This window comes from Phyllobates terribilis, unplaced genomic scaffold, assembly GCF_046119375.1.
Source record: "Phyllobates terribilis strain yellow unplaced genomic scaffold, ASM4611937v1 Scaffold_282__1_contigs__length_2493038, whole genome shotgun sequence".
Classification (NCBI taxonomy): Eukaryota; Metazoa; Chordata; class Amphibia; order Anura; family Dendrobatidae; genus Phyllobates; species Phyllobates terribilis.
The window spans coordinates 891,123-913,146 of NW_027363042.1; positions in this window are offsets into that span (position 1 = coordinate 891,123).

Here is a 22,024-nt window from a genome sequence, read left to right on the forward strand (position 1 = left end):
ACCAAAATCGCTGATTAGTCGCGACCAATCAGCAGAGCGGTTTTTAAATTTGGCGCCAACACTGCTGATTGGTCGCGACCGCCGACCGCGACCAATCAGCAGAGCGATGCAGAGCGTTGTTTAAATTTGGCGCCAAAATCGCTGATTGGTCGCGGATGGCGGCCGCGACCAATCAGCAAAGCGGTGTTTAAATTTTGGGCCAAAGGCGCTGATTGGTCGCGGGCGGCGGTCGCGACCAATCGGCGAACCGTGGTAGTGAGGACTGGAGAGCGTGTTTAAATTTGGCACCAAAATCGCTGATTAGTCGCGACCGCGACCAATCAGCAAAGAGGTGTTTAAATTTGGCGACAATACTGCTGATTGGTCGCGGCCGGCAACCGCGACCAATCAGCAGAGCGGGGTTGAAATTTGGTGCCAAAATCGCTGATTAGTCGCGACCGCGACCAATCAGCAAAGAGGTGTTTAAATTTGGCCCCAATACTGCTAATTGGTCGCGGCAAGCGACCGCGACCAATCAGCAGAGCGTTGTTTAAATTTGGCACAAAAAACGAAGACTGGTCGCAACCACCGGCCGCGACCAATCAGCAGAGTGAGGTTTAAATTTGGCGCCAATACTGCTGACTGGTCACGGCCGACAACCGCGACCAATCAGCAGAGCGGTGTTTAAATTTTGCGCCAATACTGCTGATTGATCTCGGCCAGCGACCGCGATCAATCACCAGAGCGTTGATTAAATTTGGCGCCAATCTCGTTGATTGGTCGCGGCTGGACTCCGCGACCAATCAGCAGAGCGTTGTTTAAATTTGGCGCCAATCTCGCTGATTGGACGCGTCCGGCATCCGCGACCAATCAGCAGAGCGTTGTTTAAATTTGGCGCCAAGGTCGCTGATTGGTTGCGGCTGGCGTCCGCGACCAATTACCACAGCAGTGTTTAAATGTGGCGGCAAGATCAGTGATTGGTCGCGCCCGCTATTTAAATGTGGTGCCCAAATCGGTGATTGGTCGCGGGTGCTATTTAAATGTGTCGCCCAAATCGGTGATTGGTCGCGGGCAGCGGCCGCGACCAATCAGCAGAGCGGTGTTTAACTTTAGCGCCAAGATCACTGATTGGTCGCGCTCTCCGCACGCGACCAATCAGCTAATCGTATTGGTGAGGAGCGGGGAGCGGAATTGTATTAGTGAGGACTGGGGAGTGCCGCAGCCTGTGCGGGTACTTCCGCTGCGAGAACCCGGGACATGAGCGACTGCTCGCAGCAGAAGTATCCCGACCCGCAGCGCCGCTCCCCGGTCCTCCCTTCACACCCTAGCCGCTGATGTCACCACAGTATCCGCATGGTGTTACAAAGGTCCGGACATTTGTGTCAAAAATCGCTGATTGGTCGCGGGCGCTGCCCGCGACCAATCACCGATTTGGGCGCCAAATTTAAATATCGGCCGCGACCAATCACCGATCTTAGCTCCACATTTAAAGACCGCTGTGCTGATTGGTCGCTGACGGAGGGCGCGACCAATCACCGATTTTGGCGCCACATTTAAATAGCGTCCGCGACCAATCAGCACCGTAGTGTTTAACTTTTGCGGCAAGATCCGTGATTGGTCGCGGGCCAAGACAGCGACCAATCGCCGATTTGTGCGGCACTTTTAAATAGCGGCCGCGACCAATTGGATGTCAGCGCCGCTCCCCGGTCCTCCCTTCACATCCTAGCCGCATGGATGTCAGCGGCGCTGCCTGTGCGGATACTTCCGCTGCGAGAACCCGGGACATGAGCGGGCGCTCGCAGCAGAAGTATCCCGACCCGCAGCGCCGCTCCCCGGTCCTCCCTTCACACCCTAGCCGCTGATGTCCCCACAGTATCCGCATGGTGTTACAAAGATCCGGACATTTGTGTTAAAAATCGGTGATTGGTCGCTGGCGCTGCCCGCGACCAATCACCGATTTGGGCGCCAAATTTAAATATCGTCCGCGACCAATCACCAATCTTGGCTCCACATTTAAACACCGCTGTTCTGATTGGTCACGGCCGATATTTAAATTTGGCGCCCAAATCGGTGATTGGTCGCGGGCAGCGCCAGCGACCAATCAGCGAATTTTAACACAAATGTCCGGACCTTTGTAACACCATGCGGATACTGTGGGGACATCAGCGGCTAGGGTGTGAAGGGAGGACCAGGGAGCGGCGCTGACATCCAATTGGTCGCGGCCCCTATTTAGATCTGCCGCACAAATCGGTGATTGGTCGCTGTCTTGGCCCGCGACCAATCACTGATCTTGGCGCCAAAGTTAAACACTATTGTGCTGATTGGTCGCGGACGCTGACCGAGACCAATCACCAATTTGGGCGCCAAATTTAAATATCGGCCGCGGCCAATCACCGATCTTGGCTCCACATTTAAACACCGCTGTGCTGATTGGTCGCGTGCGATATTTAAATTTGGCGCCCAAATCGGTGATTGGTCGCGGGCAGCATCGGCGACCAATCAGCGATTTTTAACACAAATGTCCGGACCTTTGTAACACCATGCGGATACTGTGGGGACATCAGCGGCTAGGGTGTGAATGGAGGACCGGGGAGCGGCGCTGCGGGTCCGGATACTTCTGCTCCGAGCGCCCGCTCATGTCCCGGGTTCTCGGAGCGGAAGTACCCGCACAGGCAGCGCCGCTGACATCCAATTGGTCGCGGCCGCTATTTAAATCTGGCGCACAAATCGGTGATTGGTCGCTGTCTTGGCCCGCGACCAATCACTGATTTTGGTGCCAAAGTTAAACACTATTGTGCTCATTGGTCGCGGACGCTGACCGCAACCAATCACCGATTTGGGCGCCAAATTTAAATATCGGCCGCGACCAATCACCGATCTTGGCTCCACATTTAAACACCGCTGTGCTGATTGGTCGCGGCCGATATTTAAATTTGGCGCCCAAATTGGTGATTGGTCGCAGGCAGCGTCGGCGACCAATCAGCACAGCGGTGTTTAAGTTTTGCGCTAAGATCAGTGATTGGTCGGGTCCGAAGACCGCGACCAATCATCGAATCGTCTTGGTGAGGACCGGGGAGCGGCGCTGCCTGTGCGGCTACTTACGCTGCGAGAACCCGGGACATAGCGGGCGCTCGCAGGAGAAGTATCCCGACCCGCAGCGCCGCTCCCCGGTCCTCCCTTCCGCATGGAGGTCAGCGGCGTCGGCGGTCCTTCCGCTGATACCGGCTGGGAGATGAGCGCCTCGCGCCGCTCATCTCCCGGATGCATCTCAGTCCCGCAGATGGGTCCGGCGGTCGGGTTCCTTCAGCTGGTACCGGCCGGGAGATGAGCGCCTCGCGCCGGTCATCTCCCGGCTGCATCGCCGCTGAGCTCGGTCTCGCAAATGAGCCGCTAACGGCCGCCATCTTTTTTCAGAAATCCCGCGGCGCTGATTGGCCGCTGGCGGACCAATGAGCGGCGCGGGATTTCCTGGACAGACAGACACACAGACAGACAGACAGACGGGATAAGACGATTATATATATAGATTAACATTCACATTGTGCTACATATGCGTGCAATCATTAGGATTTTTTTGGGCAACCATGTTATAGGCATATATCTAATATATATAATTGTCTTATCCCGTCTGTCTGTCTGTCTAGAAAATCCCCCGTCGCTGATTGGTCCGGCCGCGGCCAATCAGCGACGCGGGATTTCAGAAAAAAGATGGCGGCCGTTAGCGGCTCATCTGCCGCACGAAGGTCAGCGGCGATGCAGCCGGGAGATGACCGGCGCTAGCCGGTCATCTCCCGGCTGATCGCAGCAGAACTACCCTGACCGGCGGCGCCGCTGACCTCCATGCGGCTACCGTCGGGAGATCAGAGGCTAGGACCGCTGATCTCCCGACGGTAAGTGTGAAGGGAGGACCGGGGAGCAGCGGCGCCGCCGGTCGGGATGCTTCTGCTGCGAGCAGCCGGTCATCTCCCAGCTGCTAGCAGCGGAAGTACCCGCATAAGCAGCGCCGCTCCCGGGCCCACACTAATACGACGCTGATTGATCGCTGCCGACGGCCGCGACCAATCAGTTATATTGGCGCCAAGTCTAAACACTGCTCTGCGCCAATCAGCACAGCGGTGTTTAAATTGGCGCCAATATCGCTGATTGGTCGGGGCCGGCAGCCGAGACCAATCAGCACAACGGTGTTTAAACTTGGCGACAATATCGCTGATTGTTCGCGGCCGTCAGCAGCGACCAATCAGGGATATTGGCGCCAAATTTAAACACCGCTCTTCACAGAGGTCAGCGGCGATGCAGCCGAAGTACCCCGACCGGCGGCGCCGCTGACCTCCATGCGGCTACCGTCAGGAGATCAGCGGCTAGGGCCGCTGATCTCCCGACGGCAAGTGTGAAGGGAGGACCGGGGAGCGGCGCCGCCGGTCGGGATACTTCTGCTGCGAGCTGCCGGTCATCTCCCGCAGCGCCGCTCCCCGGTCCTCACTAATACAATTCGCTGATTGGTCGCGGCCGGGACCAATAAGCGATATTGGCGCCAAATTTAAACACCGCTGTGCTGATTGCGCCCGGTGTACCGCATACATATTCTAGAATACCCGATGCGTTTGAATCGGGCCACCATCTAGTATATATATATTCACTACTGTCTCTATATATGTGATACTCATGTGTTGGTGACTTGGGGTCCTCCAATGTTATACTCTGTAGAATTGTCTTTTAATTTTTGCAATATTTATTTTAGCGTCAATAAGCACCTATTGTTTTATTTTGGTGGTATTTACAGTCATATACATGTATATACATACAGCAATATATATACTGTATAAGATCTGATGTCTGTAGTCACAGTATGTCAGCAATGTACAGTATGTACTTTATTGTGCACTGACATTAGATCATATATGCCCTGGACTGATCCTGCACCGACTAGCAGGCATCACATTGTATAGATGGCAGTATAGATATAATCTGTGACGTCCTGTACAGGGCCGACTCCAGGTTTTCGTAGGCTCAAAAGAGTCTCAGTGGCCCCTTTAACACATACCACAATTCATGATGCACAGATAAGGCGGAGAAATATAGATATAGTACAATGCCAAAAATTTCACTTACAGTATTTTTCGGACTATAAGACGCACTTTTTTCCCTCCAAAATTTTGAAGGAAAATGGGGGGTGCGTTTTATAGTCCAAATGTTGGGGGGGGGGGTATATATATGTGGGGTGTGGGGGGAGCGGTAGAGGAGCGGGGCACAGGAGGCAGCAGCCGCCCGCTGCAGCCTACACTGTCCCCGCTGCTAAAGAAAATGAATATTCATGCTCCTTATTAGCAGCACACAGTGTAGCCGCGCTGTGGCTCCTGCCAGAATCGCCTGTGCCCGCTGTTAAAGGGCATGAATATTCAACCTCTCTCCACGCCCATGGGCATGGTGAGGGGGTGAATATTCATGCCCTTTAATAAGCGGGCACACGCGATAGCCCGGCAGTAGCAGGAGCCGCAGCGCGGCTACGGTGTGGGCCGGCTATGAAGGAGAGTGAAGTCACTGCTCCCAGCGCACACAGTCCCGGCATGGGGAGCAGTGACTTCTGGCAGCTGATCTCTCCTTGTGAGCCACGCATGGCAGTGATGTCATGCGCGGCTCACATGGAGAGATCAGTACGGGCAGACAGGACGCGGCGCTGGAGGAGAGAAGAAAGGTGAGTATCAGTGTTTATTTTCTTTTATGTGCAGCATGATGGGGATTAGGGGGACCATGCATACCAGGATAAGGAAGAGGGGGCAATACATACCAGGGTAACGCTGAGGGGGCCATACATACCAGGGTAACGCTGAGGGGGCCATACATACCAGGGTAATGCTGAGGGGGCTATACATACCAGGGTAACGTTGAGGGGGCCATGTGCAGCATGATGGGGATTAGAGGTGCCATACATACCAGGACAGCGATGAGGGGTGCCATGCATACCACTATACCAGGATAAGGATGAGGGGTGCCATGCATACCGGGACAGGGATGAGGGGTGCCATGTATACCAGGACAGGGATGAGGGGTGCCATGCATACTGGGACAGGGATGAGGTGTGTCATGCATACCGGGACAGGGATGAGGGGTGCCATGCATACCGGGACAGGGATGAGGGGTGCCATGCATACCGGGATAGAGATGAGGGGTGCCATGCATATCGGGACAGGGATGAGGGGTGCCATGCATACCGGGATAGGGATGAGGGGTTCCATGCATACCAGGATGGGGACCACGTATAAAAGGAAGCAGGGGGGCATATATACCAGGATGGGGGATATTGTCAGAATTGGGGGACATTACCCCTATACCAGTGTCAGCAGAAGACCCCCTCCCCCTTAAAAGTGCATCATGAACACATTTTTGGCTTAAATTTTTATTTTTTTATTTTTCTCCTCTAAAACCTAGGTGCATCTTATGGTCTGGTGCATCTTATAGTCCGAAAAATACGGTACTTCTTACATTACATGAGTGATATCTATTGTAAATTCTATAATAGCTCAGAAACCGGCGAATCCTCACAGTGCATGGGGCGTGTCAAGGGGGGATTCAAAAGTTTTCATTTTAGACTGTACATTATAGTCCTCCATACAGTATTATGGGCACCACATAGTCCTCCATACAGTATTATGGACACCACATAGTCCTCCATACAGTATTATGGGCACTACATAGTACTCCATACAGTATTATGGGCACCACATAGTCCTCCATACAGTATTATGGACACCACATAGTCCTCCATACAGTATTATGGGCACTACATAGTACTCCATACAGTATTATGGGCACCACATAGTCCTCTATACAGAATGGGCTCCATACTGAATAATGGACCCCATATAATGTTCCATAAAGAATAATAGGCCCCATATAATGCTCTATACACAATAATGAACCCCATATAATGCTCATTACACCATAATTGACCCCATATATTACTCCATGCAGAATAATGGGCCCCATATAATGCTCCATAGAGAATGGGCCCCATATAATGCTCCATAGAGAATGGGCTCCATACATAAAAAATAAATAAAATACTCACCTCTCCTCATACCCTGCTGGCTACAGGTCCTGTCTCTTCAACACTGAGACGTCACAGAGTCAGAAGACGCAAAGGAGACTGGACCTGCGGCCAGCAGGGTATGACGAGAGGTGAGTATTTCAAACACCGTAAAGCACGGGGGGGGGGGGGGTGTTACACCGGGCCCCCCCAACTCTCAGGCCCAATAGCGTTCCAGTGTCCCCAACTGTGAGTGGGCCCCCCCCCCCTCTTGCCCAGGGCCCTGGCACTTGCCCTGGTGCAATGGGTGGTTATGCCGGCTCTGGCCCTGTAGCTGGTGCAGGATCAGTCTGGGGCAGGGGTCTGTATAGTAAGGTCTGAAGTGTCTCGATCTCAGGTCCGATGTGATTTGAACATTCATACAGATCGAGAGCCGATGATCTCACACTGACAGCACGACCCCAACCTGCTTGAAGGGTCCATCTGCTACAATAAATCTTTCTGATCCTCAGCAGAGCGACCATAGATAACATTCAGGATCTGGCCCTGGACTTGTCAGGAGGTGAGCAGCATCCTGCCACTTCCACACTCTACAAAAAGTATAAATCTCCTGTCCTGACCACTATCCGGAGCTCAGGCTAAGGCCACGGCCCCACTATCAGTATTTGGTCAGTATATTTTCTCAGGAGTGGGAGCCAAAACCAGGTCAGTAACAATCAGAGAAAAGGTATAATAGAAACAAGTCACCAATTCTGTATTTATCACCCACTCCTGGTTTTGTCTCCCACTCCTGTGAAAAAATACTGACCGAATACTGACCGAATACTGATAGTGGGGTCGTGGCCTTACAAGAATCAAAGATGTCTGCCCTCTCGTACTGCTCAGCGGCTGAAGCTTCTCTCCGGCAGGCATAAGAACGTGGCCTGTGCCGGCTGTTCTGGGCTGCAGATGCCCAGCTGGCACATGTACACAATGAAAGATACAGGGCCGCCCTGCAGTCTGTAAAGAAGCAGCTGCTTGACGACCGGCTTGGAGGGCATGTGCCCCTCTGGCCCACCTCGCCCCTGGTCAATATGATACCATCTTTTTCATTAGTTGGTGAGGTTAGAAGAAATTTCACTCCAAGACAGTGGATTTTGTACTTTATTCCAGTATATTTATACATAGAAAACATGGCAATGAAAAACAAGTAGATGCACGTGCATAAAAATGTCCCAACATTAATTAAAAAAACCCTTTAAGATACAGATAATACTTGTATACAAAAATATTAACACATTCTCAAATTGTATATAAAGTGCACAAAAGTCAATAGCCCTGACATATAGTGTACACAGGGTCCCCCACATGGTATACACAAAATACAATGTCATCCAGGAAATAACAAAGAATAACAAATACATTTAATCTATTCTGAAATCCCATGTCTATACAAGATAATAATATGTAAAATTCTACAGTGTCAAAGAAATGAGCTAGAGACTACTACATGGCGATGATGCCTACGAACAAGATAATGCCCAGCTAATGCTGCAAATGATACAAATATTACCAGTCACCCAATTAGAAACATGAGGTCCGGGCAAGTGATTTTCTACAGTTCATTGACCTCTATGATGACATCTAATATTTTCAATCATTTATAGAGCGGGGTACATTGGGCCTCATTAATAAATCTGCTCACTAGAAAACTAGTTGCCCATCCTAACCAATTAGAGCTCAGCTAAGGTTGTTTTAACTGACCTGGAAAAGTAAAAGCTGTTCTGTGATTGGCTGGGATAAGTAAAAAGGCTGTTTTAATAAATGATTCCCAATGTACCAAGCCCCGCCATAAATGTTATTGATTACAGTAGGTGCCACAATATCCCATGTGTATAGTCATCACATTCATCTTATTGTCTGCGGTTACCTTGGGACATGCTATATTGAAATGTAAGATGATATCAGTGGGGTCCATGAGGCAGAGCAGTGTGTGGTACGTGTGACATTTCCTAATATCGAGCAATCAATACTGTACCTTGGTCTGGAATGCAAAGTCTGCGTGGACAAGGAAGGGGCTCCCAGATGCCAGCTGTAAAACCCGTCGCTCCACCATCACACGCTCATCACCGTCAGCAAGCAGGGCTCTTTTGCAGATGATCTTAACAGCAAAATGTTTGCGGGTAGATGAATCTTCCGCCAGCAGGACCGTTCCATAGCATCCCCGGCCAAGCACTTGATGGAATAATAATCTCCTCTTGATGGTATCAGAGACTGTGCTTTTGGAGCCGGTTGGCCGAACACCGCTGCTTCCTTCAGCTTCTTCAGCCTTCTGCTTTAGATCCATGGGTTTCTGTCCTAATGTAATCCTTTTTCTTTTCTTCTCCTTTTTGTCCCCTGATGAGATGAAGATGGCTCCTCTCTTCTTGGCTCCTATCTTCTGACTTTCTACCTTCTCCTTTTCTTCCACTTCTTTCTTCTGGACTGGTTGTTTTGTCCTGTTGACTGAAGACTTCCTCTCATCATCAGATGTGTCATGGGAAGGTCTTAGTCTCTTCGCTCCTTCTCTCCTCACCACGTTCTCCTCTACTTCTTCTTTCTTCTGGACTGGTGGTTTTGTCCTGTTGACTGAAGACTTCCTCTCATCATCAGATGTGTCATGGGAAGGTCTTCGTGTCTTCACTCTTTCTCTGTTCACCACAATCTCCTCCTCTTTTATATCCATATTATTGCTTTGCTTAGAGTTAGCCGACATCTCCTCCACTGTTGTTGGTCAATTCCAACTGTCACTTCCAACTGTCACTCAGTGCACTTCATATGGAATCATCATGCATGCACCACCACTGGTCATGTGATCAGCATCTGACCAATGATATTTAAGAGATAAATGAACATAAGCTGAGATTAAATATTCAGGTAATATTCACATATTCTGTGGAACACAAGGTGCCACATTTACTAATAGTAATAGAACTGCACTAAGTCGACAATTTAATTTACATTGTTACTACAGAGCATCAGATGAATGTAATATAATAAATATTAGCAAGATGTATGATTTCCATCCACTCTACGTATCATAGAAATACAGATGTACTATCTTTTTATATAGAGATGTAGCAGAAGCCATCCTGATTGTTTGCAGCATGCTATGGTGATGGAGAAGCATGCATGACTGTGCCATGCAAATGATGAGGAGCACCAAAATGGGACATATGATTCATGTAGCCAGGGGCGTAATGTCCCCGGTCGCAGTGGCAGTCACTGCGACCGGGCCCAGGGGGGTTTGGGGCTTGTAAACGCCAGCAGAAATTTCAACAGGATGTGTGTATCGCAGTGCACAGTCGCTTCGGGTCCGTGCGTGACAAATCAGGGGCGGACTGGGTCGGGGGCAGAGCCGGACTGGGGTGTCTGGGGCCCACCAGGGACATTGACTCCAGGGGCCCACCCACCCTTCAGCTATTTGCAAATACCTGTTAGCCGTTATACCCATTATATTGGCGGCTCCTGCCCATCACTGTGCGCTCACCAGAAATGCGATGTACAATTACTGTAGTTTGCATTAAAGGGTTTTTATTGGTGAAAACAAGTTCTCAGCGATGCACAGGTTGGGAAGGTGATCACTTATTTATTGGTGGAATCCGCACTGTCTGAAGATTGTGGCACTTTGAGTATTTGGTGAGATTTTTACCTCTGTATTTATAAGACAAAACCAGGAGTGGAGCAATCCGAGGTCATGTTTTATGCATTTCTCACCCACTCCTGGTTTTGTCTTATAAATACAGAGGTGAAAATCTCACCAAATGCCAACTTGCTTTCTCTGGTGAACCTCTGTAACTGCATCTCTGCTGCTGTGTAATAGTCACAGGGCAGGGAGGGGTTAAACATCCAAGTATTTAATATCTATTGGAAATAAAGAGGTTTCCCCTTATTGATATCAGATAAAACAAATGACCAACCACAATCCACTCTACCAAGACCAATATTACCAGATAGAAGGCAGAAATACCACCACACCGTGACCAGATGACATATTACCACCACATAGTGCCCAAATAATGCCACATACAAGGCACAAATACCGCCACACCATGACCAAAGCACATAATATCACCACATACTGATCAAATGCTACCAGATACAAGGTATAAATACTGACACACCATGAGACCACATATTACCACCACATAGTGACTGAATAATACCACATAGAAGGGACAAATATCGTCATGTCATGACCAAAGCACATAATGCCACCACATAGTGACAAATAATGCTAAACTAATAAAAATGTAAAAAAGCTCAGTATATTGGGTCAGTGTACAGGTTATACAGTGATCACCAGTGACATTATGCACAGGAGCTCTGTATATAGTGTACAGGTTATACAGTCATCACCAGTGACATTATACACAGAAGCTCTGTATATAGTGTCAGTGTACAGGTAATGCAATGATCACCATTGATATTATACACAGGAGCTCTGTATATAGTGTCAGTGTACAGGTAATACAGTGATCACCAGTGACATTATGCACAGGAGCTCTGTATATAGTGTCAGTGTGTGTGTATAGGTAATACACATACTCACCAGTGATGTCTCTAGGTGAAGTTCTTTATCTGCAGACCGATATATCACATCTTCTATGCAGGACTTATCTCTGCAGAAAATAACAGTTAGCTATAACTGATCACTTCCAGAGCACAAGCCACACTTTTCCCAAGATTTCTACACTGCATGAAATGACAAAATGCAACATAGTGCCGCACTACACAGTAAAAATAAAACACAAAATACATTTAGGGACTCTATATTTAATAAAAAAAAAAACATGATGAGAGATCAGAGATTATGGGGCCCAGTCAGGGATCGTACATAGAAATCATGTGGCTCAGTCAGGGGCGTATACAGAAATCATGGGGCCAATCAGGTTAGGGGTGTACATAGAGATCATGGGGCCCAGTCAGCGGCGTACATAGAGATCATGGGGCCCAGTCAGCGGCGTACATAGAGATCATGGGGCCAATCAGGTTAGGGGTGTACATAGAGATCATGGGGCCCCCTCAGCGGCGTACATAGAGATCATGGGGCCCAGTCAGCGGAGTACATAGAGATCATGGAGCCCAGTCAGCGGCATACATAGAGATCATGGGGCCCAGTCAGCGGTGTACATAGAGATCATGGGGCCCAGTCAGCGGCGTACAAAGAGATCATGGGGCCCAGTCAGCGGCGTACATAGAGATCATGGGGCCGAGTCAGCGGCGTACATAGAGATCATGGGGCCCAGTCAGCGGCGTACATAGGGATCATGGGGCCCAGTCAGCGGCGTACATAGAGATCATGGGGCCAATCAGGTTAGGGGTGTACATAGAGAACATGGGGCCCCCTCAGCGGCGTACATAGAGATCATGGGGCCCAGTCAGCGGAGTACATAGAGATCATGGGGCCCAGTCAGCGGCGTACATAGAGATCATGAGGCCCCGTCAGAGGTGTACATAGAGATCATGGGGCCCAGTCAGCGGCGTACATAGAGATCATGGGGCCCAGTCAGCGGCGTACACAGAGATCATGGGGCCCAGTCAGCGGCGTACATAGAGATCATGGGGCCCAGTCAGGGATCGTACATAGAGATCATGGGGCCCCATGAGGTGAGGCTCTCACCTCCCCAGTATGGTGCCCTCAGGGAGGTCTCACAGGACATCACAGGCCTTAGTATGAAGCAATACTAGAAGACTTGTGGTATTGCTTCATACTAAGGCCTGTGATGCCCTGTGGGAGCTCCTGAGGGCACCATACTGGGGAGGTGAGAGCCTCACTTGGCAGTAGTAGGAGCAGCATCTCCATAGTGTGGCATTCACATCACACTACATGCTGCACTGTACAGGACTCCCAGCCGGCAGCAGGACAGATGAGGAGGTAACTGTCTGGGACCAGCGCCGGACTGGACTACCTGGGGCCCACCAGGAAAAAATCAATCTTGGGGCCCACCAGCACCATGCAGTTACCGTATATAGGAATAACATAAGTCCACAAACTCTTTCAAAATGAATCAACTTTATTAACCAATAAATCTCTGCTGCTGTGTAGTAGTCACAACACAGGGAGAGGTTAAACATCCAAGTATTTAATATGTATTGCAAATAAAGAATGTTCCCATTCTTAATATCCAAAAAAACAAATGACTGACAACAATCCACTATACCTAGACTAATAATACCATATAGAAGAGAGAAATACCGCCACACCATGACCAGAACACATACCACCACATAGTGATCAAATACTACCAAGTACAAGGTATATATACTGCCACACCATGAGAAGACCACATATTAGCACAACATAGTGACTGTCTGAATAATACCACATACAAGGGACAAATACCGCCACGCCATGACCATGGCACATAATGGCACTAGATAGTGACTGATAATGAAAATGTAAAAAAGCTCTGTATATAGAGTCAGTGTACAGATAAAGTAGAGATTATCAGTGACATTATACACAGGAGCTCTGTGTATAGTGTCAGTGTAGAGGTAATACAGTGATCATCAGTGACATTATACACAGGAGCTCTGTATGTAGTGTCAGTGTACAGGTAATACAGTGATCACCAGTGACATTATACATAGGAGCTCTGTATATAGTGTCAGTGTACAGGAAATACAGGGATCACCAGTGACATTATACACAGGAGCTCTGTATATAGTGTCAGTGTACAGGTAATATAGTGATCACCAGTGACATTATGCATAGGAGCTCTGTATATAGTGTCAGTGTACAGGTAATATAGTGATCACCAGTGACATTATGCATAGGAGCTCTGTATATAGTGTCAGTGTACAGGTAATATAGTGATCACCAGTGACATTATGCACAGGAGCTCTGTATATAGTGTGAGTGTACAGGTAATATAGTGATCACCAGTGACATTATACACAGGAGCTCTGTATATAGTGTCAGTGTACAGGTAATATAGTGATCACCAGTGACATTATACACAGGAGCTCTGTGTATGGTGTCAGTGTACAGGTAATACAGGGATCACCAGTGACATTATGCACAGCTTTGTATATAGTGTCAGTGTGTGTGTGTATAGGAAATACAGGGATCACCAGTGACATTATACACAGGAGCTCTGTATATAGTGTCAGTGTACAGGTAATACAGTGATCACCAGTGACATTATACACAGGAGCTCTGTATATAGTGTCAGTGTACAGGTAATACAGTGATCACCAGTGACATTACGCACAGGAGCTCTGTATATAGTGTCAGTGTGTGTGTGTATAGGTAATACACATACTCACCAGTGATGTCTCTAGGTGAAGTTCTTTAACTGCAGACCGATATATCACATCTTCTATACAGGACTTATCTCTGCAGAAAATAACATAGTTAGCTATAACTGATCACTTCCAGAGCACAATCCACACTTTTCCCAAGATTTCTACACTGCATGAAATGACAAAAAAAGAAACATAGCACTGTACTACACAGTAACAGTGCTCCAGTGTCATTCTGTGCCTGCTCATCTGTCAGCAGACATATTTGTCTGATGGCAAAGATCTAAGAGAGATGAAGACAGAAGACCTATGGATTCCGTTGGGAGTGAGGATTTTTCTTTATTAAAGATGTAGTCCCTAAATGTGTTTTATTTTTAATAATAATAAAAAAAAAAAATTCTGTCTTTTTTTTTTCTGTTTACTAGAAATTGATGGTGGCTATGTCTAATTTGGCGTGAAACCATGAATTTCGGGCTTAGTACCAGCTGATAAGGCAAAGCTGGCCTGGTACTAACCCTATTATTACCCAGGGTGCCACTCACCACCAGGGCCGCTGGAAGAGCCGGGTAAAGCACTTGGAAATGGTGCCATGATGAATGCGCCATTTTCAGGGGTGGCTGTGGGCTGCGATTTTCTGCGTGGAGGGCCAAGAACGCTTGGGCCTTACCATGCTGCGAATCCCAGCCCCCAGCTGCCTGGTTTTATCTGGCTGGCGATCAACATATGGCGGGAAAAAAAAAAGTTAAGTTTAAAACAAATATTCGGCTTCTCTGTCTTTTGATCGCCAGTCAAGGTAAAGCCAGGCAGCTGGGGGTGGCAGTACGTAGCTGTCTGCTTTATCTGCGGTGAGAATCAAAAATTCATTTTTAAAATTTTCTTTTCACACTTTTATATGTGACAGACCCAACAGTCAATCGCAGATGCTGTCAAAGAGGATGGGCTTCTGTGATTGGCTGTTTGAGTAATGTACAATCAGCCCATACATTCTAGTATGGTACTATGTATGGGCAGCTTTCAGGTTACTCAAGCAGCCAGTCACAGACGCCCATTCTCTGTGTCAGCGTCTGTGATTAGCTGTTGGGACTGTCACACATATAGAAGTGTGAAAATAAATAAATAATAAAACAAAAATGACATAGTGCTCTGCAGAATTTTTGATTCTCAGCGCAGATAGAGGTGGCAGCCCGTAGCTGTCTGCTTTATCTGCCTGGTTTTACCTTGACTGGCGATCAAAAGTCAGGAAAGCCCAATGTTTTTTTTAAATTTAAAAAAATAATTAAAAAAAAAAAATGCGTGGGCTCCCGCCATATTTTGATCGGGGGGGCTGGGATTCTCAGCATGGTAAGGCCCAAGCATTCTGGGCCCCCCACGCTGAAAATGGCAGCCTGCAGCCACCCCTGGAATTGGCGCATTCATCGTAGCGCCATTTCCAGGCACTTTATCCGGCTCTTCCAACGGCCCTGGTGGGGGGTGGCACGCTGGGTAATACTGGGGTTAGTACCAGCTTTGTATTATCAGCTGGCACTAAGCCTGAAATTCATGGCGTCACGCCAAACTAGACATGGCCACCATGAATCTCTAGTAAACAGAAAAAAACACAACACAGAATTTTTTTTTTTAATAAAAATAAAACACAAAACACATGTAGGGACTCCATCTTTAATTAAAAACAAAACCCTTGCTCTGACGTAATCCACGGATCTTCTGTCTCCAGCTCTGCTACATCTTTGCCATCAGACAAATATCAGAGATGAGCAGGCACAGAATGACACTAGAACCCAGTTGTCAGAGAAGTGCTCAGCTGTCCTCCAGCCGCCGACCATGTTTTGCTGTGCGTTGCAAATAATGCATACTTTCAAACACATGCCTATTTTTGCAATGCAAGTCCACGGTACATTGCGTCTGCACTGATTTACAACGGATGCGTTGTAACGCACAGCATAAACGCAATGTTAACCCAGCCTAACAGCAGCGAGAAGGGGAGACGGAGCCCTGGAGACCGCCTAGTCAGTCTACTGGTGGTACTATCATGCCCATTGCCCAGTATGTACTGCCAGCCTCTGTGGTATTAGCATTCAAGCTCACATGGCATGTCCTGCCAGCCAGCCACTGGTGTTAGTACTAGCATGATAGTACCACACCACCAGTGGCTGGGTAATGGGCATGCATGATGGTACCAACAGTGGCTGGCAGGACATGCTGGGCATGATTCATGCCTAGTATGTCCTGCCAGCCTCCTTAGTACTATCATGCTCACCCACTATGTCCTGCCAGCCCCTGGTGATAGTACATGCTGCTGGGCATAGTACCAGTAACCAGAGGCTGGCAGCAGGACATGCTGGGCAATGGGCATGATGAGAACCATGCCCATTGTCCAGTAGTATTTACTGCCAGCCTCGGCCAGGGGTCCTCCCAGTCACCCCTCCCCCCTATCCCTTCCTCCCTCTCCCCTCCCCGTTTCATACTGACTCGTCGAGATGAGCTGCAGCTGCTGCCTGGAGCGACGCAGGGTCCGTACTCCACAGCGCGCACAGGAAGCAGTCCCAGGGCAATGACGTCATCACCCTGAGACTGACCTCCTGCGCACGCGCCGGCAGTGTCGCGCTGCGCAGAGGAGGCAGAGGGCCCATCACTAATCATATCGGCAGTGCTGCGAATCGGGGGGGGGGGCCCTCTGTTCAGGGGTGTAGGGGGCGGGGCCATCGGGACCCGGGGGTTTTCCCGATCCTCCGGTCGGCCAGTCCCCCCTGCAGAGGGGCATATGTATATATGCAGGTCGGGCACATCCCAGTGGTGCAGACACATCCACACTGCACCCTGTATACTTGTGCACTGCCGTCTGCTGCAGTGGTAGGAGCCGCCTGAATGCATCTTCTTCCTGCCGGAGAGGAGCTTGTGGGCCTGTGCGGTGAGGAGGTGGACGCTGCGCACCTCCTGAGAAGTATATGGCTCTCCATGTATCTGTGCACATAGTATACCACTCTAGTATATAGCAGAAAGGAGACATCGACCAGAAGAGTCCAGGCATGTGGGTGATGCTAATAATTATTATATTGATAACCAGGTGGAAGAGGAGGAAATGCAAAAAAAGGGGGAATTAACTATACGCAAAGGGGACGTCGAGACAGGAATTACAATTAACACCAGTGGGAATGGATCATGATTAGAACAGCAAAGGGATAATACAGAGAATCAAGCCACAAATTAATCCAGTATATAAAAATATATATACATATCATTAGTTAGATATATCTGTACATATGATTGTTTAATTATCATAAACTTTACATAAAGTGCAAGTGCCTCCAAAGAATAAATCTACATAAATTATATATCTCCTATGTGAACAAATACAGGTGTTTCTCACTAAATTAGAATATCATCAAACAGTTATTGTTTATTTCTGTTAATGCTGATGATTATGGCTATACGAGTTTCACTTTTTTGTATTGAAGAACTGAAATAAATTAACTTTTTGATGATATTCTATTTTAGTGAGATGCACCTGTGTATGCATATATACAAGGGCTGGTCCCTTATTATTTGGATGTGGGTGTGAATCCTGTAGAGAGTAGTGCACTGACTTGGGCATATGTGCTGTTGACAGATGTGTATTTGTATCCACTAAGCGTTTTTAAAAAAGGTGACCACATGTGCATTGTACTCACGCTATAGCAGATGCAGATCCCACTCCTGATTGGCGTCCACCCGATGTATGTTTCGGCTTCTTGTCTTCGTCAGGGGGTGGCATCATTCGGAAAGAGCTAAGAGTTAAACGGCCAACTATAGCCAATCAGGATGGAGGTATGTCTCCACCAACCAATGGGTGCTGAGGAGGCGTGGCGCGATACACAACGCGCACCAACGCTACGAGGAAACTATGTGACCTGTGATGCTGCGAGCACTTGATGGAGACACTTGATCGGGGGTCACGGGGCACATATAGATACAGTCGGGGAGGATGATGTGGAGACGTTCATGTGTATTGCCTCTTCAGCAGACATCTAATCTACTGATTGAGTGTGGATATATCGGATAAAGTGGAAAATCTTCTTAATTTATAATGATGGATAACGAGTATAGGTTATATATTACAGCAATACACAGGAATAGGGGGTAGTGAGTGTTACATGTATATAAGCATAGGCGGATTATAATGAGGACGATCTGGGCTACCGCCCAGGGCCCCAAACCTCCAGGGGGCTCCGGGGTGTCTATGGCCAGATTGTCCTCATTATATGTGCGGCGCCACGGCACATACCGGCACACAGCCGCTGCTTCTTCTTCGGCCGGGCCAGCACTGCAGCAGTTAACTTCCCTGTGCTGGCCCGGCCGCGTCACTGCTAGGAGACACGGCCCTGTGCGCGGCCGTGTCTCCTAGCTGTGACGTCACGCAGTGCGCACCCGGCCTGCAGTGCTGCACCGGAAAAGAGCTGGAGCCGAGTCGGGGGATGGTGAGTGTGTGTGTGTGTATGTATATGTATGTATGTGTGTGTGTGTGCAGGCAGATGTCATTGTATGATGTCTGTTTATATGTATTTTTGTGTTTCAAATGTGTTTATGCGTGTATGTATATTTCTGTATATGTTTGTGTGTGCGTGACTGCGTGCGGCCTCCTGCTGAGTATAGATGGCGCCGTGCGGCCTCCTGCTGTCTCTGGGGGGGCGCCGTGTGGCCTCCCGCTGTGTATAGATGGCGCTGTGCGGCCTCCTGCTGTTTCTGGGGGGGGGGCGCCGTGCGGCCTCCCGCTGTGTATAGATGGCGCCGTGCGGCCTACTGCTGTCTCTTGGGGGGGGGCGCCGTGCAGCCTCCCGCTGTGTATATATGGCGCCGTGCAGCCTCCCGCTGTGTATAGATGGCGCCGTGCGGCCTCCCGCTGGGTATAGATGGCATTGTGCGGCCCCCTGTGTATAGATGGCATCGTGCGGCCTTCCGCTGTTTATAGGTGGGGCCTCCCGCTGTGTATAGGTGGCGCCGTGCGGCCTCCTGCTGTGTATAGGTGGCGACGCCCGCTGTGCATAGGTGGCGCCGTGCGGCCTCCCGCTGTGTATAGGTGGCGCCTCCCGCTGTGTATAGGTGGCGCCGTGCGGCCTCCCGCTGTGTATAGGTGGCGCCGTGCTGCCTCCCGCTGTGTATAGGTGGCGCCGTGCGGCCTCCCGCTGTGTATAGGTGGCGCCGTGCGGCCTCCCGCTGTGTATAGGTGGCACCGTGCGGCCTCCCGCTGTGTATAGGTGACGCCGTGCGGCCTCCTGCTGAGTATAGATGGCGCCGTGCGGCCTCCTGCTGTCTTTGGGGTCGGGGGCGCCGTGCGGCCTCCTGCTGAGTATAGATGGCGCCGTGCGGCCTCCTGCTGTCTCTGTGGGGGGGGGCGCTGTGCGGCCTCCCGCTGTGTATAGATTGCGCCGTGCGGCCTCCTGCTCTCTCTGGGGGGGGGGCGCTGTGGGCCTCCCGCTGTGTATAGGTGGCGCCGTGTGGCCTCCCGCTGTGTATAGATGGCGCCGTGCGGCCTCCCGCTGTGTATGGATGGCTACGTGCGGCCTCTCGCTGTGTATAGATGGCTACGTGCGGCCTCCCGCTGTGTATAGATGGCTACGTGCGGCCTCCCGCTGTGTATAGATGGCTACGTGCGGCCTCCCGCTGTGTATAGATGGCTACGTGCGGCCTCCCGCTGTGTATAGATGGCTACGTGCCTCCTCCCGCTGTGTATAGATGGCTACGTGCGGCCTCCTGCTGTGTATAGATGGCTACGTGCGGCCTCCAGCTGTGTATAGATGGTTACGTGTGCTCAATATTGAGTCATACAATTAATGTAAGGCTATGTGCCCACGATGCAGAAATGCTCCGGATTTTTTTTGAGCGTTTCCGCATCTCCCTGGCAGAAAAAACGCATGTGGATTGTACATGCGGATTGTACATGCTTTTTTCCTGCCTGGGACTTGCTGATGTGAAGCGTTCTTCACTTGCATTTCCGCATGCGGGTTGACAAGCGCTTTCCAAGCGATTTTAGCATCACTTGGAAAGTACTTGATAACTTGGTCACACTATATAAATCCATGCAACCGGCATGGATTTATATAGTGTGACCATAAAAGAATGGTAAAAAATAAATATATAATTACCTTCTGATGGCCTGCCGACGTCAGCGGTCGCGTGACCCGTCACATGACTAAATGACGTCACGGCAGGTCCTTTTCAGACCATCGCGAGCTGCTGGCAAGCCAGGACGCATCGGATAAAGACACCGGGGGCCATCAGAAGGTAAGTATAATATTTATTTTTTATTTTATTCTTTTTTTACAGGTTCTATGGTACCCGGGTCCGGAGGACAGTCTCCTCTTCTCCAAACCCGGGTACCATCCGCACATTGAAGCGCATGGATTCTGCATGTACAGATGCAGTGATGCGGATTCCATGTGTTCTAATGCAAGTCAATGGCGGCGAAAGCGCCGTGCTTCCGCAAAATAATTGGTAGTGCAGCGGATTTTTCCGCAATGATAATTCGCAGCGGAAATTTACACAGCATGTGCACAGCACATGCGGATTATCATTGGGGAACATGGCCGACCTTCTATCAAGCGTTTTTAAGCGTTTCTGCAGCGGAATTGCCACCACGGAAACGCTTAAAATACGCATAGTGGGCACACAGCCTAAAAAAAATTATTATAATTAATATTGTGTTCTCCCCGCCTCAGTCCTCACAGCACAACGCAGAACACGAGCTCCTCATCACCAGTCCTCCTGTCCCGGCACAATGTGCGCACTGCTGCAGCTGCAGGGGGAATAGTGTCCACTGGACTGAGAAGGCCCCGCCCCTTCTGGTGACATCATGATTCCATGAAATCACTCCTCCCCCTCAAGAAATGAACTCCAATCTAGACGCTCCCTTGTTGCTGGGGCGTGGTGACGCTGTAGCTGGGTGATTGCAGTCAGAGTAGTGGTGTTTGGCGTCTGTACTACAGGTAAGAAGATGGGAATGTGCCAAGGTGATTACTACATTCAGGACAATAAGTAGCTAGCTGTAGGTGTGCAGAATCCCACTCCCGATATTGTCAGGGTCTCGCACCCCTTCGTGTCGTGGGTTGTCAGGCTCCCGCACCCCTTCATGTCGTGGGCTGTCAGGCTCCCGCACCCCCTCGTGTCGTGGGCTGCCAGGCTCCCGCATCCCCTCGTGCTGTGGGCTGTCAGGCTCCCGCACCCCCTCGTGTCGTGGGCTGCCAGGCTCCCGCACCCCCTCGTGTCGTGGGCTGCCAGGCTCCCGCACCCCCTCGTGTCGTGGGCTGCCAGGCTCCCGCACCCCCTCGTGTCTTGGGCTGCCAGGCTCCCGCATCCCCTCGTGCTGTGGGCTGTCAGGCTCCCGCACCCCCTCGTGTCGTGGGCTGTCAGGCTCCCGCACCCCCTCGTGTCGTTGGCTGTCAGGCTCCCGCACCCCCTCGTGTCGTGGGCTGTCAGGCTCCCGCACCCCCTCGTGTCTTGGGCTGCCAGGCTCCCGCATCCCCTCGTGCTGTGGGCTGTCAGGCTCCCGCACCCCCTCGTGTCGTGGGCTGTCAGGCTCCCGCACCCCTTCATGTTGTGGGCTGTCAGGCTCCCGCACCCCCTCGTGTCGTGGGCTGCCAGGCTCCCGCACTCCCTCGTGTCGTGGGCTGCCAGGCTCCCTCACCCCCTCGTGTCGTGGGCTGCCAGGCTCCCGCATCCCCTCGTGTCGTGGGCTATCGGGCTCCCGCACCCCCTCGTGTCGTGGGCTGTCAGGCTCCCGCA